The 15,593-nt window shown below is 40.2% G+C and overlaps 1 protein-coding gene across 13 annotated transcripts in view; it reads left to right on the top strand.

Annotated features, from left to right (window-relative positions):
- The first annotated feature begins 2,774 nt into the window (after window positions 1-2,774).
- Window positions 2,775-15,593, top strand: part of grik5 (glutamate receptor, ionotropic, kainate 5) — a 138,663-nt gene continuing 125,844 nt past the window's right edge. For 2 of the 13 annotated variants that reach the window (XM_081616854.1, XM_081616856.1), the window contains exons 1-3: window positions 2,797-3,283; window positions 3,497-3,658; window positions 7,692-9,526. The gene's annotated coding sequence lies outside the window, so the exon portion shown is untranslated. Of the gene's footprint in view, window positions 3,284-3,496; window positions 3,659-7,691; window positions 9,527-14,059; window positions 14,173-15,593 lie in introns of those variants that run through there. The other 11 variants (XM_081616857.1, XM_081616860.1, XM_081616852.1 and 8 more) reach the window with 9 other exon arrangements.

Below are 15,593 nucleotides of genomic sequence, written 5' to 3'. Positions count from 1 at the left end.
ACAGTTCACAATTTCCTGCAAACCGAGCTGCCATGTTTTCATAATTACAATTATTTGAGCTGACATTATCAGTTTTAATTTTCATTAAAGCTGTGTCCATTATTTCAGTAATGTAAACACTGTTTCACTCCATCATTGTTCTCGTTTTATTTATTGCACAGTATGTAAACAGTCTGGTAAAGTATCCACAATACTTTACTGCACTTGATTTATGATAGTCGGGCATTTGCAGAATGCACAGCTTTAGGCAAATTTATTAGCTTTAATTTAAAGCAATCAAGAATCCAATCTTTAATTTAAGTGGTGATATAAATATTGGCACATCTACTGTTAATATTTTTTACAGCCATCCTTTAGTGGCAGCATAGCACTTAGTCTTCTCCTTTAGCATTTCACAAGATTTGAGGGAGAAATCTCTTTAGGTAAATCAACAAGCTGCTAATGTCCAATGTGTGGCCCGGGGGCCATTTGCAGCCCAATGAAAGATTTTGGGCGGTCTGGTCTTGCAGTACCTTTATGTTTTCTGATTTACTGATCCACTTTCTATAAAAATCCAACAATAAAATGTTGTTGTTTTTTTGTTAATTATTTAGTAGATAAAATGAAAAAGGCTCAAAAAGTTTGATTTTATAAAGTTGTATTAAATTCTATTAATTTTTTTATATTAGCTTTTTTTTTTTTGCATTCAATTTAATGATTTTAGCTCTCATGGCAAAAAGTTTGGACACCAATGCTTTAGACTGACGTCAGAAGTTAGACTAAATAACAAGAGATGTAAAACCTTATTATAAATAGAAACAATTATTATATTATAATGATTTTTGTTGTAAGATTAGAAAGGTTTGAAAACTAGATAATCCAGGATCCTGAATTATGTTTTATGCTCTCTTCCCTTCAGCAGATTTAGTTATACAGCCAAGGAAAAAGATTGATTTTGCACCTTTAGAAAAAAAAAAAGTTGATTAGCCTTTTCTTTTGGCTCATTGCTCCAATAAGTTACATAGGATAACTCTGCTTTTAATTTTTAGTTTATTTCTTACATTCATTCTCTGTAGAATGTTTTATGTCAAATCCACCTGCAGAGTTTGATGCCAAAAAAAATCCAGTCTCATCTGGCTAAAGCTTATGGTCCCAGTTAAAATCCCAACAGAGTTTGGGAAACTCTACATGTTTACATTTGATATGGTAGGACAAAAATCACTGCTAACACCAAGATGCTGCTCTTTGCAGGAGCTTTCAAGCTGGGAGTGTTTTGTAAAGCATCCCTTATGATCCTTCTATCCAGATAAATATGTCCAGCCTTGTGTTCAATGATTAAAAATGCATGTTTTATCATATTTATACCCGAGGCAAACACAAAGTCGTGGGTTGCTAATTAGAAGTTCTGAGAAAGTCTCTTCTTAAATAAGTCAAGAATATTTTTTGGTACTAGGGGCCTTTTTTTGACATTAAATCGACTGGAAAGAGGGCAGAAAGATAAAGGGGATGACATTAAGCAAATGACTTTAAGGAAGCAGTCTCACCCAGGACCGCATCGTCTTCACATGGTGTACCCGCTTCACCAACTGAGTCACACAGAACCAAAGAACAGATCCAAATACTTCAGTTTCAGCTGGATTTTAAAGACAGAAAAGCAAAAAATATATTACATTAGAAACTATACATGTTATAAGAACAGTGTGATGACTGATAGTTTAAATCAATGTTAGCATGGATGTGTGTGCTACACACAAACATAATATTCCTTTACTACTCGCATATATGTTTAATGCAGTTAAACATTTTGTTGCCTAAAAACGTTGATTTCCTTTAGTGAATTTGAACTGGCTGAGTGTTTTTATCTTAAATAGAAAATGTATACAGCTCTGGACAAAATGAAGCGACCACTGCATTGAACCCCATTGAAAAGCTCCAGGTTATTCCATCAAATATTGATTTCTGGTCCCTTTCTGAGTTAAAACATTAGTATGAAAATGAATTTGTTTTCTTTGCTTTATTTGAGGTCTGAATGCACTGAATCTTTTTTTATTATTATTATTTTGACCATTTCTCATTTTTCTCTGCAAATAAATACTAAATCTTTGTTTGGGATTTCGGAGGCATGTTGCCAGTAGCTCATAGAATAAAAGAACAAAGTTCATTTTATTTAAACATATAACTACAAAAAGTAAAAAAAACAGAGAACTGATCATTTTATGTGGTCTCCTAATTTTTACCAGAGCTGTAAATATGTCTCTCTATATATGTATTGTGCAGATTTAGCTTAATTACTGCTTTGAGTTTGTTGTTTTTATCAGCAAATGGCCTTATTTTGAGTCTGTATATGCCAGGTAACGATGAACTGATTTCTAAATTGACGATTATTTCAATCGTCGCTTATTAATCCGATTAATTCTGCATTACGGCAATTTTTTTATGGATGAGCTGAAGCTTTTGCAGTTGGAAGGCCTCTTTACCATCACCCTAAGTTTTTACTCCATCAGATTTCAGTCGGTCTCTGCGCAGATGTGTTTGCGTGTCATCGGGTGTGAGGCGAGTCGTGTGGTGGTTTGATGGTGTTTGTCACCCCGACCATGAAGGCATGACAAACTTTGTCAGCCTAGTTTACCCTGCTGACGATGAAACACATCCTCATGAGTTTCTTCTGTCTCCCATACTCCCTCCTCTCTGTGTGGATGTGTGAAAAATGCTCCAGATGACCAGGTTTTTTTTTTTCCTCTCTCTTCTTTTGCTCTTGTTTCAAACCCTTATCTGATGAAGTGACAGAAAGAAGAACGGATGAGGAGTGGAGGAGGGCAGATATTCATCTTTGAGAAAAATATCTTGGAGGGAGAGAGAAAGGAGGAGTGAAGGAGCGGGTGCTGGGAAGGAGAAACGAGGGAGAGGGAAGAGTGGGAGAGAGTGTGTGTGTGTGAAAGAGAGAGAGAAAGAGAGAGAGAAAGAGAGAAGGCTGATTAGATTGGAGAGAGCCAAGGAGGTACGGCTGTACTATTGAGCAGAGGGAGTGCGTGACTGAGTGAACGCCGAATCACTGCGAAGTCCACAGCCAGGCGGACGAACTGGACCTAAATCAACAAATGGAGACTGAAAAACTGGATGGATACTGCGTATAAAGGAGGAAGTGTTTGCCTTAATGTGTGTGTATCTCTGCATCAGAGCTGCGAGAAACCCACGGGGAGGCGAGGGAAAATAGCGGACAACTCATTCGTCTCCCTTGGAAGCAGAGCAGTGAGCCGGAACAGAGTCAACCGTGGGACTCGCTGGGATTTTGAATATAATCTCAGTAAGTACTGACACAGGCGGGGAACGGGAGTGTGTGAATGATTGTTTCAGGCTGTTTTTTTCATGAAGAAACATTAACAAAAAAAGGGGGTGGGGGGCTTAGCACACCAGTGATTTTTCTATTGTGACATGCATTGTCAAACTGCATTTTTTCCCCCTCTGATTTGAACATGCAGCCCTGACTTGACTCTGTGCGTTTGTGCCTCTTCCTCAGCGCCGGTGTGTGTGTGTGTGTGTGAGTCAGTGTGTGTAAGCTGATAATAGCAGCTCCATTGGTATTCAGCGGAGGGAGCTCCAGGATCTCGCTGCGCCTTTTCCCCGGGATGGGATCACAGAGCAGGGATTGTGCTTGCCTGAGGAGAGCCCGCTGAAATGGGTGAGTGTCCGCGTCTCTCGTCCCCCCTCCCAGCCTCATCACTCCATCCTCTTTCACCTCAAATGTGTCACAGCTCACCGGTTAACTCATCTTCCTCCCGTTTTAGTTTCATCCAGAGCGTTTTTTTCTACTTCTGAGGGGCTCCCTCTGTTTTCCTTGCTTAACCCGCTCACCCCGCCGCTGCCCCACCTGTTTCCCTCCATCCCTTCGCATCCCAGCACCTCTCAATCATTCCCGAAACAGAACTGTCCAGCTTGATGGATTTGGATAAAATTGGACTGGCTCACTTCATTTTTTGCGCTTTGCCCCCCCCCCCCCCCACACACACACGCACCCCACCCCGTGCCACTCCACACCGCATTCCCTCCCTCCCTCCATCCCTCTCTCCATCCTTCCCTCCTCGGCTGTGTCACCCCTCCCCCCCTTCCTCGCCTCCATCCCTCTCTCCTTCTCTCCTCAAGCTCTTCTCCACATTCTGTTTGAATTCAGGCTCACCAGAGATGTTAGAGTCTATCCTGACACAGGCAATCAGCAGTGATTGGTGCGTGTGTGTGTGTGTGTGCGTGCGGGGGTGTGCGTGTGTGTCAGTCAGTCACCTTTTTTGGCTTTATTTTGGTGTTTTGGGCCCAAACAAACAAAAGGTTATGAAGTAGATCAGTGTAATTAATTGCTTCCTGCCTGACAGATGTGACACATGCAACACTGAACCCCCTCCTCCTCTTCCTCTTCTTCTTCTCATGTCTTTGTACTTCACGCTGACATACCTTCTGCACACCAATTCACACCCTTCTACATCCCCTCACACCTGCAATGACATAGCATGCAAATGTTCCCAGTGGAGGGACACACAACAGCCGACGCTGAGCTCTGACCTAACTAAGTGTGCAGGAACACTCAGACTCCCGTCCTAAACGATCCTGGGAGGATACGGTGTCAGAGGAGGGCCATATCTATCCGCAGAGTCGTATTGATTGCAGCTGATAAACTGAAAAGGCTCTGGTGCTTTATTGCAAATGAAGCGTTGCTTCATTGGGCTCTGCAGAAAGGAAGGAGTCATTCACCCGGTTTAATGAGTTCGTAAAAAGAGGTAATATAACTCCTGCATGGATCTGCTTCTTTCTATATTTCCTCTGCGACTGAAGAGGAGACCAATCCCGAAACTGTGAGCAGAGGGAGTTTTTCTCAGGATTCAATAATTCATATTCAACAGGTGCTAACTGTTGCATAGTAACAGAGAGACAAGACAACCTGTTAGGGAAGATTTGACACCTTGCTGCTATTTTTGAATCATGCTAATTGTCTTGCCTATTTAACAAAAGAGGGTGTGATTTTTAAGAAAAGTAGAAGGCGTTGGCAAGAAATCCAAATTTCTTTAAGGTAAAACCAAAACCAGGGTTTCATCTGCATATGTCTAGATCACAGGTCTGCAACTTTTACAATCCAAAAAATAAATTTTACCCTCACTATCGCCTCCTGATTCTGGTTCAGAGCCGCTTGTGTTACCTGACCTTTTGAAAAAACTTATTATAATTTAAGTTTTGAAACAGAGAAAATCAAAAAACTTTTGCAAAAAGAAGATGGATACATTTTATTTTTTGGGATGTTAGTATTTTTTTTATTATGAAAAAAGAGCATTCTTATAATTATGAGAAAAAAGCTCTAAAAACATATTACTGGTACTTTTAATGTCAGACTGTTTTGGAATTGTAGTTAAAATATTCCACAAAAAAGCTAAATACTTATTATTATCCATTTTAAAAACATTATTTAATTATTTATTTATTTTTTTTAATTAAACCAAACTTATAAGGGACTGTTGTGGCAGGTCCAAAGAGTAAATTGGAGGGACTGGAGCCACAGGTTGCAGGTTTCTGGTCTAGATGGACCATTGCTGAGCAAACTGGGATAAATGGGCATTTTCCCAAGGTGGCATTAGAAGAGGGCGGTTGTGTATTTGTGTAATGAGGTGACGCATTAGAACTAAAATAAAGCAGAGTGCATTTTTGTGCTTCAGTAGCGCTCTACATGATTGTTTGGTTGAGTTTGGCAGGGGATGGATGAGGTTTGTTAAACAACATTTAAATGAAAGTTTATTCTAATGATCAGATTTATCCTCTTACTTTTTAACTTGTGTTTTGAGCCATTCTTTACCCAATTAACTACCATCTTTGAATTGTTCACTTATTAGCCACATGAAATCGTGTTGTTTACTAACAGCAGCAAAGGTTCAAATAGTCTCTTTGATTTGCTTTTGTAGATAATCAAATGAAATTCTCTTCATTCAAACAATAGCTTTAATCAAAAATTATAATTTGAAATTAATTTATAATTACTCTTCCTTTCTGTGATTGAAAATGTTTTTAATAAAGCGATTGGTGCTTCAGTTATGCAGCCAGAGATTGGAATGAGCTGATTTTTCTTGATCTATTGAATAAACTTAAGCCTAACGCATCAAAGCTAATAATTTCCACCATGTTTAGTCTATATATGCATTATCAATCAGTGTATGCTTTCATGCACTTCTTTTGACACTAATAAACATCAGATGAAGGACATAGAGTTTAATGCATGGAGTGTATGCATGTGATTTAATGCATAAATCACATATACCGCAAATAATCATGTGATTTATTAATTTCAGTTCGATTTAAAACTACCACGTCCATCAAAGAACCTGCAGCACTTTTTTTTAAAAAGACGTTTGTATAAACAGTCAGGATCGGTCAAAATGGGAATCAGTCTGGAAGAAAAAGCTTGAATCTCTAAATAAGATGGCAGAGAAAATGTTTTCTCAGGTTGTGTGGAGTATTACAGCGCCGCCCCTCACCCACCTGTTGCTGCAGACGTTTGGTACATTAAATTTAGCCTCACATTGAAAATAAAAATACAAGTTTGGCATTTCAGAAATATCAATAGTTGTGAAAAAACTCAACAATCATGGAGTGGAAACCGACTGAGCACCAAACAGCCTCTTCACAGCAACATCCTGTTTTATATCTTGTGTTTTTTATGTTTTTATTTTACCCACTGTAGAGTGGTTTGGTCTATCTACTGACATCTGTAAAGAGCTATAAATACAATTATTATTATTATTACTATTATTAAAACCTTCATAAAACTACGAAAAGCAAGCTCTACCCTATAATATATTTCAACTAATTTACCATCAGTAGATTGTTATAGTTGTGTTATTTAATATAAAGAAAATATAAAGCAAATGAGTTTATATTGTAGTTTTGCTTAAGTTTACATATAAAGTTCACACTTTAAATAAGTGTTGAAGGTAACACTGTTTTAATTGTAATAATCAATATGTTGCATTATTTGGCAGCAGATGGATTAGTTTCCGGTTTCCTGTTCAAAGCAGCTGGATCATGTTAAACATCTGTTTTGTATTTTTGTGTGAAAGCTGTGATACTTTGAAACCATAGTATTTTAAACTCAAGGTTAGATTATAATAAGAATCAATTTTTTTTCAGCCCAACAGTGAAGCTATATTATTTAAGCGCAGAACGTCGTTAAGACTTTGCGTTTTTTGATCTGCAGACACTCAACATTGATGTTTTTAAACAACAATTTGAATTTGGGATCAACCACAACACTTTAAATAAATCTGCGTTTCACTCCTGCTAAAACAAGGCGTTGCCATGCTTCACCTGACGTAAAGACTTGAGGAGGAAGAAGACAGCAGAACGAATTGAATGAAAGCAGTAAAGGTGTTGTTATTAAATTGCACAGGGGGAATAGAAGAGATGTCATGTGGAGACTGTGTGAAGATGAGCTTGTTAGGGGAGCCAAAGGATCAAATCTTAACGCGAGTGCCGAGGACTAAGGAGCAAACAAGCAGCAGAGTCGGAGAAAGAGTGACAAGGACAGAATAGACAGCAGGACGACAGCTAGGGAGGAGTGTGACAGGCAGGAGAATGACATGCGCGATAAGACAGAGTGACACAAATGTCGCCAAGCTAACCTTTCATGCACTCTCACTCCTCTTCTCTTGTACTTTTACCTCTCCTCTTCCTCTCCTGTCTAGGCCCAAAGCCTGGGAGCGGTGGTCGCCGAATGGCCGACGCGTTCCCTTCAGCAGTCAGCTTTCCACACCTGGCCATCTCCAGCATCTCCAGCCGTCCGCTGCAGCCAGCGCTGAGCCTGCAGAGTTGAGGTTGGGGTTGCCTGGAGCCATCTGCAGGAAGCAGAGATAAGCAGGCCTCGAAGGAGTCGACGTGCCACCAGCCACCAGTCAGTGCGTCGAGCAATTAAGCTGCTTGAACTTCATCTGAAATGAAATATGATGCGGTGATGCTTGAGCAGCGGTACGGAGCTCTTGGACATGTACGGATTTATTGGCCGGATATTTTGTTGAGTTTACGACACTTTTGGGGCGCACCTCAGTGCTGGGTCACTTTTTCCACATAAGTTTGTGGGCAAAGGCGAGTAATTGAAAATCACCCCCCCTGGGAGGCTAGTTTTTATTTTTACTTTTTATTTTTTTATTTTTTTCCAAAGGAGCGGCTTCTGTACCTGAAATTTCCTGTCCCTTCTCTCACATTGCAGAGAAATACATTATGAAGCAGCACCATTCTTCTTCATCCTCCCTCAGTGACGGAGAGGGAAGAGGGACAGACTGTCCAGAATAGATAACGAATAAGGAGACAGCCACAGAGCAAAGGAGAAGGAGGGGGGAGCAGAAAACAGAAGGACAGGTGGAGAAAATAACACGAAAGGAGACAGACAGAAGAGAGAGAGCGAGAGAAAAAAAAAACAGAATTAACTAGGATTGTCCAGCGTCCCTTTTTTTAGACCTCCTGGGGTGTGTTGGAGGGAAGTTAACACCATGGGCAGGGGAGGGGTCAGGATTTCAGCCAGAGGGGGGGCTTGAGTTCACTGTCTGGTCTGAAGCTGCTGTCTCTGCGTGTTGGTGTTTGAACTAAACCATGGCCCGGTAAACAGACACCTGTAAGGACTGACAGAGAAGCTCTGAGACAGAGAGGAAGACAGCTACACAGCCGAAGTGTCAGGCAAAAAAAAAAAAAGGCAGCAGACATCCAGAGCTGGCAGAGCCCACGTTCTGCATTTCATTGTCATTCCACTCAGTGTTTTCAGAGGAGGTAAGAAGAAGCGAAGAGGAGCATCCTCGTGTTTGTGGCTCCTTTAGGATCCATCTAAGTCAGTACCGTTGCACTGAAGAAAGCCCAACATACAGCAAAGGGAGGGTTGTTACTAAAAAGGAAATCCAGGTTGGAAAGAGAGAGAGGGTGGGAGGCAGACAGACAGAAGCGGAGCGAGAGAGCAGGTGTCAGAAATCCTCCCCTTCATCTGCTTGTCATTTACTCCTTTATGCTCGCTCCTCGTTTGGCACAGGGATTGATTTTCTGACGCCGGCGTTACTCCTCCTATAAGCCCTCTGCAGTCCCTGGGTGCAAGCGAGACAGAGGAGAGCAGAAAAAGACCACAACAACAACAACCACAAAAAAGGGAAAAGATGGAGCCTTTCTCATTGACTGATTTTTCACCCCCTGCTTTTCCAGTTTGTCGAGATGGCCTGTTGTTATTTTTTCTCTGAGTAAAGCGAAAGAAGAAAAACACCCACCAAATCAATCCCTCATTCTGTTTGTACTCAAGAACTGAATCTCCCCTCTCATCGACTGTTCCTCTACATGGATTACCTTTTCCTCTGAGTTTTAAACACTGGCTTGCTCCAGATTTCCTCCACACATCCTCCCTTCCAGTGACAAACTCCTCTAACTCCCCCGCCAGCCTCCGTCCCCCCTCACCTCAACTCTGTGCTCTCGGATCCTAGCGCCCTCGTTGACTCACCACTACAGCTATAGTATGGCACGGCCCCTCTGAAACTGTCTGAATCATTCTGTAAGTAAAGCCTCTTTCTATCTGTCTGTGAATGTATGTCTTCACATGCTCACTACAGGTCATTAGCATTCATTAAGCTCATATATCGTGAGGCGCAGGAGTGGTCTGTCTTGCTGCAGCGTTTGGTTTTATGGTTCCTTCACAGCGGATTTGCTTTCCTGTGCTTCCTCTGCTTCGGGCGGAGAGCGTGTATGTGTGTGTGTGTGTGTGTGTGTGTGTGGGTGTGTGCGTGTGCGTGCGTGTGTGTGTGCGTGTACGTGTGTGTGTGCGTGTGTGCGTGTATGCATGCGTGCGTACATCTGTGTGTGAGAGTCTGCCAAATATGAGTTTGATCTCAGATCCAAGCTTGCAAGAGAGTCAGTGTCAGAATAAGGTACATGGGGTGCTTTCCCGTGGTTGTGTGAACCCCCAGGGTTAATTTGAGCTAATTAATGAGATTTTTTTGCACATTTTTCACTTCTGTTTTAATGTTGTAACACTGCTGAGGGTCGACTGGAAACTGGATGCATCAGCTACTGAGAATGACTCCTTGACTTCTTGCCTGCATTTAACATCCAATGCCTTGCAGAGATGTTTATATCCATCAAACCTGTCCAGATTCTGCTATGTTGTAGCCACAATCTTCAATGCATTTTTACTGAGGTTGGATGCGACGGGTAATTAGTAAACAGAGTCCACTTGTGTGTAATTTAATCTCAGTTTAAATGCATTTTTTCTGTGAATTCCTCAGATGTTTGTCAGAGGACATTACTGTATTTGTTGCTGCTCTTGGCCAGGATTCCCTTGAGAAATAGGTTTTTATCTCAATGGGTTTTTATCCTGATAAAATAAAGGTCTAATAGAAAACAGCATCAAGGAGAAGCAGAAACGATCAGGGAGAAAGTTGTGGAGATGTTTAAAGCAGGGTGTAACGTGTTTTGCACATGAAAAGAGCATTCAAACCTAAAAAGACATGGCTGTCCATCTAAACGGTGGACGAGGATGGTATTAATAAAAAAAAAAAACAGACAAGAGTGGGATGGACAATATGTACTCAAGGTTTTATCCTGATATTTTGTGGTACCATTGTGATATAGACAAATAAGGACTATTTATTGCTTCTCTTTTAGGTTGCCGTATGACTGAGACGGTGTGTCACAGCAATCATAGCCCCACAAACACAGATACTGCTCTTTAGAAACATTCCCACTTGAAATGCACTTTATTAGGACACCAGTCACATAAAAAATGTGATTTGCACCATTGAACTGCACACATATATCATATGTTCAAATGTATTCATATTTATTGATACTCTCATTGAGCAAAAGCAGAGAAAAGGGTAACAATAATAATTCAGACAATACAGACAGTCTATCGTGACAACTAAAAATCAAAATTCTTATCATGACAAGAAATTTAGCACCTGTTGGAGTCTAACATCTAATAATCTTATCATAGGTAATGCTTCCCATTGAAAAAGCTCCTCAGGACTTTGTCAAAGGCTCAATAGACGAATATTGTTGCTATGACTTCCTGAAGGAGGAATGGAGCAGGAGCTTCTTAAAGAGACAGAGGCCCAATTTCAAGACGCTAAATTATGAAGTCAGATTTCTTTTCAGTCATATTTTATATAGAGAGCATTTTATAACAACTGAAGGTAACATAGTTACTTAATTATGCTATAAAACGACACTATTTACCTGTGAAGTACACAATCCTACCTCTTTAATGTGTCAAAGTGATAGTGAAATATACACATAATATATACCACATAAATATTAGTTATATTGGATATTGATATTGGCCCAATATATTGGTGCTGAAGCTGCTGCCCCCACAACCCGACCCCGGATAAGCGGCAGAAAATGGATGGATGGATGGATATTGGTGCATTCGTAGTTAGAAACTTTTCCCTATAGAGGCTGAACTTTTTTGCTCAGAAGAATTTCAGGCTCCTCAAGAAAAGCAGCAGGGCTGAATGCAAATGCCTACTAATCTGTGTTAGTCTATCACCTACAATACCAATAGAATATATTTAACGTTTTGGTTTTAACTTAACAAGATGTTTTGAAGTACATGGACGACAATGAATGAATAGTATTGCACAACGGCTCCAAATCATTTCCAATCCTCTCAATCCCCAAATGAGCTGCTTGAATGAAGCTCAACACTTATCTACAGCCCCTGCAATGTCCTGCATATTAGTAAGCTCATCTATCTCCATGGTCACCTCTTTATGCACTCGCACAATCACCAAGCCCTCAATCAAGATAGTACCTTCAAACAGACCAATGAACTGTGAATAACACCATTATACAAACTCCCAGTGCTGAGCATTTCAGAAAGGAAAGATTTAAAGGGGATGAAGATGGAAGGAAAATGAGGGTGGGGGGGAGTGAAAAACTATCCTGATACAGAAAAACAAGAGGAGGAAGAGAGCGAGCGTGAGGGAGAAAGCAACAGAGAGGCAGACGCAGAGGAGGGCAGCGGGAAACAGCGAGGAAAATGGGAGAGCATGGGTACAGAGAGGCCGCAAGGCAGGAAAAGACCTCTGCTCCATGGGAGCACTCTGATGGGCTTAGCAAGGCCCCGCTTTGTTCACGCTGTTGGTCAGCCTCTCAGAATTAAGCTTAACTAAATAATACGATTACTGCAGCTGCACACTGATAACACGCTGCTGCCGATCCCCTTTGTCACTGTCAGAAAGCCCAGAGAAGAGAGGAGGAGTGGCATACGATGGCATCAAAGGCATGACAGATCCGACTACATTACACTGACACAAGGGCCTGAGCTTCAGACGAGAGCTGGTTTCACTTTTTATCTGAAGAGTAGCCATGCAGACAAAGATACAGAGGAAAAAAATGTTTTCTCCACAAATGTCATTATGTGCCATCATGCAACAACAACTCACTTATCTCTTCTTGTCTCTAATAATGCGCTTTCAGATCCAAACTCTGCGTATTACTTGACTGTACATGTGAAAGCATTAAAAAAACAGCCAGACATCTGGCCCCTAAGCCCCGTTGTTTACTCTGCTTCCTCTGTGTGGGCTTTTTGTTTTATGTTTCTCTGCTTGACAGCTTTGACACAAATTCATGCGAAGTTGACCTTGCAGTTTGAATCGTAATAAAAGCACAAATCCCAAGCTATGTTGCACATTGATACATGTTCTCCCACCAGCAGATAAATAGTCTTCCACCCCATGGGAGAGTAGGGGTAAAAAAACAAGCGGGCAGCAGGTACCACCGTCCAGTTTGTCTCAGCAGAGCTGGAGAATGTCTCTCTGTAGCCCATGGCTCCCGGAGTAGAGAGCTAATATAAAGACTGGCCTGGGCTCAGCCCCCCTCCTAAGAGGTATGAGGTATTTCCACTCTTCTCTCAGTAGGAGCAACCATTTGCCTGCAGAGCTAAAGATTAGCTTGGAGGAGCAATTGAAAAGACACATTTACCACGTGATGGTGTGTCATGATGAGAAAAAATGTTGGAGAGCTGAGGCCACACAATGAAATCAGTAAGTTATGAAACACAGATTTTACTTTCTGTTCGTTTTTTCAGATGCTATATTCAGAACTTTTTAGATTTTCCACATTTTTATTAGTACCCCTTCACCAGTTTTGTACATCTATAGACCAAAATTTATGAGCCGTTGTTCCTCGGATTAACAGTAATTTTTAAATTTAGACTATTCTGCCTCTCTAACACACCAATATGCTTTGATTTAAATGGACAAATCATGCAAAATCCACATTTTTAGCCCTTATGTACATGTTTTGTGTACTTTGAGTGTCTAGCAGTGCAAAGAAGAGTAATTTTATTCTGTCTTGCTGCTGCATAATGTCTTTTAGGGGATTTTTTTTTCTTTTCCTTTATCTCGCAAAAGTATTGCATTCCCTCACAAAACGTTTTGCGTTCTTAATAATGTACTGGTCAGCTCATATGGCATAATTGAATACTTAAAGTCTTTCTGCTATAATATTAAATTATGAGAGCCTTACACGATTAAAGGCTGCAATATTACTGACGTCTTTAATCTTCAATTTAATCCGTAATCTTTACATTCTTTTGGGGTTACATTTCAGTCTGTTCATTTTTCTCTAAATTTTTCAAGATGTTTTTATTTTCTATGACGTCACCGCATTTGCTAAACAAGGTCACAAGTTCTGTATGGAGTTAGATTTGTTTCACAATTCAATAATAAAAAAAATCACGTCAAACAAAAAAAGTAGTATTCAATCAAAAAAAACAAAACAGAGTTGTGATCAAAACTTTTGGATTTTCAAAAAAATTGTTTCAAACAAAAAAAATATTTCAATCAAATTGTAAGAATTCTTTTTTTTTAAACAGCAACATTTTCTTTAAAAACTTTTTTTTAATTGAAATCACTATTTTTTGTTAGTAACTTTTATTTTTGCATATCAGAATTTTTTGGTTGACAGCCTAAGTTTTTGGTTGAGAGTCTTAAGTTTTTTATGAAGCTCCTGTTTTTTCAACGTTTTTTGCTTGCGAATCTCACATGAACATCCGGGGCGGGGCTTAAGGACGAGCAATGTAAGACGTGTTCCGATTGGTTAGCGCTGACTAAAGCGGATGACTCCGACTCCGTGAGATCTCAGAACTCTGTCCCGAACTGCAGGGCTTCGGTGACGGGAGACAGAATGTGAATGGTAAGTAATCTTCACAAAATGACACCATTTAGCAGCTACTAAAGTTTCCACCCTGTTTCAAAGAAGAAATCTTACACAATTTATGACGACAGTCACATATTTTATCTGCCGCGATCCCCGGTAGCATATTGTGCTAGCTAATGTTAGCACTAGGTAAAGTTCATAAACTAGGCTTGTGTAATATTCGCCTGTCTTTATGTTGAATTCGTTAACCAGCGCACCTCTGTCGAGTGGCATTAAGTGTGGAAAATACCAAATGTGTCTGGAGGAATTATGTGTTAAAACTGTTGTGTAATCCTCCGTGTGTGCGTGCGTGTGTGTATTAACTAGCATTGAAGCTAAAATGGGAAAACAGCTGATCGTTGCACCAATGTTATTAGGTCCACATTTACCACACGTCAAGTGACTGTGCAGATTATTTATTTACCAAGCACATAAGTGTTGTCGATGAGGGGAGGCAATGTAACTCTTAAATATATATTTTCTTCCAGATGTAAAATGTAAAACTAAGCTGGTATTCACATAATTTCTGTGTTTTTTATTATTTGGTGTGTATGTGTCTTGTACTTAGTTTTAATCCGAATTAGATGTAATATGCCTTTTGCTGTGTTATGATATTAAATTAAATTGGTGTTCTCCTAATTCCCCATTCTAGTATGACCAGCAGAGTGCAGCTGAAGCAGGACGGCCTTGTATCTATTACCGATTCTTCCAGCTGCTAGAGAGGATCATCAGCTACTGATGTAGGAGTATTTTCCAGGTTGAAGAAAAGCAAAGTTTATGATAGGAGAGGGAAAATGTTGCGTTGTTAGCGGCTTTAGCTCAGCCGATGTCTCCCCTCCAGTCCAGCTCCAGCTGCAGTGAGGATGACATAACAGGGAATAAAGCAAATTTGGTAATTCACTTTTAATGTGTTCCAGATGCAAAAAAAAAAGCTTGCATATAAACTTGTTTATTACTTCTGCCAGGATGTTGGTGGTAATTTTTGTATTTTTATTACAATGTGCCATTATTAACACATAAGCATGCGTTAGTTTTAAAACTAATAAATAAACTGACTAGGAGAAATATAGTTAGCCAAATACACCTGGCCCTTAAAAGCAACACTTACTTCCTTACCTGGCCTTCTCTGATTCAACACTTGCTGGTCTCTCCATCCTCATGTTCTGATCCTCTCTAGCAGCTGGAGGGTTAGGGTTATATAACTAACCCTATCCCATACCCTAACCCTAAAGCCAAATTTCTAGAGGGTTTTTAATTTAGTTGTATTTGCCTCAATGACATCCATTCAATGAGGATTCATGTTGAATTGCAGGAATGCAATATGTAAGTGGAACAAATAAACAGCAGTGTGCTTAAATCAAATGGCGTTTTATTTTTAGTTTTATACGAGTAGAAATATATTGCGCTGAAAGATTATT

Source organism: Poecilia reticulata, chromosome 16 (genome assembly GCF_904066995.2).
Source record: "Poecilia reticulata chromosome 16, P_reticulata-male-v2, whole genome shotgun sequence".
Taxonomy (NCBI): Eukaryota; Metazoa; Chordata; class Actinopteri; order Cyprinodontiformes; family Poeciliidae; genus Poecilia; species Poecilia reticulata.
This window is presented reverse-complemented; position numbering and strand designations above follow the sequence as displayed.